Consider the following 2166-nt stretch of genomic DNA (forward strand, 5'->3'; position numbering starts at 1 on the left):
AGACATCATTGACTTTGATTTTCAGCCTAAAACTAAACTTTAAAAAAAAAATCAAAACAGAAAAAAATCTTCTTATATCCACTAATAACACTCCAGGGTTGAAATTTTAAATTTCCAAGTATTGCAATGAGTGCCCTATAAAGGGTTAATGCTGATAGGCTTCACAATGGTAGGGTGAGATTGTTGTTGACTGGCAGTTTAGACACTTGGGATGACATGCAACTCTATATATTTCTTTCTCTTTCAAAAGTTACCATACTGTATTCAAAGATGGGTTGTTTTGGAGAATATGCTAATTTGTCCTTGATGTTCTTAGTGTAGGGGTAAATGTAGAGCAGTAAATAAGATACGCCTTAAGATTTAGACAGTTTTTGAACTTGCAGATAAGCCTCTCGGCTCTTTGAACCCACTTTGTTTTCTGCACATACAATCAAATCTTTGTAATTTCTTTCTCTAAATTTGGGTAGGATCTTTCCTTTTTCATATTCTTCTGAGTCATCACATATTCTTTTACAGTTACAAGAAGACGTTTCTCAAGAGGGATGGGATGAAACCCCAACAAAATATCTTTTCAGTGCATTACAGAGCGTTTTTGAAAGGTGTTTGATTTCACCTTAGCATCATAGGGTGAAAAAGTTACAAGCTAAATATTTTTAATTCACTTTTAATTTTCTTTTGGGTTGTCTATTTGTTCTACTCAATGAACTGCCCTCGGAAATCCTTCAGTACATATATCAGTAAGTTATACAATACACTATCCATAACATTAGTGTACATTTACAAATGCTTGTTGTGGTTATTGCAAGCCTGTTGAGAAATTTGAATTGCGATGGGTTTTATCAGGTTCATTTGGCATGGTCTTCTATATTAGGAATCAGTGGGAGTTGGGAACCTTGGAAGGAATAATTGATTCCTCCTTTTCAAAGATTTATATTCTGAGAGCCAGATTGTTCTATGTTAATTACTCCTCCAGATGTTTCTGTCCTCGCTGTGGTCCCTTTAGACCTTAAAGCCCTGCCAGCCAAAAGTTAACTAGGGTTAACTCCCCCAGCCGAAGCCTCGTTTTCTTCACCTCAACTTTTTCTTAAACTTTCTTGTTTGTTCAACTTTGAGCTCTTCTGCACTGTGGCCTGGTTTTTCATTAGATGAGAAGACAATCACTGATATATTATTTAAGCCCGAGCTTGCACCAAAAGGGCAGCACTTGCTTCTACTTTGCTGGTTGCTGCACTGTAAGGGCAAACTTACATAACGTGATATGCCACTTGATTTCTTAATCTGCAATCAAAATGCTGATCCTCAGACAATAACTCAAGATTTAAAGGTTTCCAACAGATCTGAGGAAGGGCTACTATAGATGGAAGGTCACAGATGCACAGGAGGTCGCAGGAGTTTACAGGATTTCATTAATCCCATTTGATGTCTGGGAGGGTGATGATTGCTGTACGAGCTGCGTTAGCATTATTATCATGCAGAAAGACTTTGTGACCTTTCCAGTGAGCGACAGTGCGAGGCGGAGGCCTTTAGTAAAGAGATTGATCCCCCCTACCCCAACCCCTCAGGGCAGGATCTGTTTTGTTTATTGACCTCAGTTTGCAGAGTTCACAATCTGGCCCATTGGTAGTTAGAGCCATTGATTGGAGTATAACACATAGATGATCAATCTGTTAAAATCGCACTCAGCCAGTCACCAGCCTCTGGGGTCATGGGAGGCCCACAACGTGACTGTCGAGGGGGGGTGCTGAGGGTGGCGGCTGATCCTGGATGCATGCATGCAAACAAAAGAGCATTCTGTGTGCATTCATGCCTATCTGTTCATCATACATTCATGACACACACCGAATAGCATATGCACTGTGTGAACGTACATTAATCAAGAACATGCCATATACACTCTATACACACACAATTGTCATGGCACCCAACAATCAATACCTCAGAAAATCCATAATAAACTGTTTAGCATATTCTTTGATCATCTGCATTGCTGCCCTCAGAAGAACCTTTTAAAACAGACGAATAGATATCAAATGTCACTGCAATTTTTCTTTTCTTTCACTATTTAAAGTTCCACTGAAAAACCTGTTTTCCTTCTTGTTTCCACGGTTGGATGTTCGCACTTCACTGTGCAGAATGATGTAGCAGCAGAGTTTGACACTAGAAGGA

This window comes from Morone saxatilis, unplaced genomic scaffold (assembly GCF_004916995.1).
Source record: "Morone saxatilis isolate NCDOM2014 unplaced genomic scaffold, NCSU_SB_2.0 Contig20, whole genome shotgun sequence".
Lineage (NCBI taxonomy): Eukaryota > Metazoa > Chordata > Actinopteri > Moronidae > Morone > Morone saxatilis.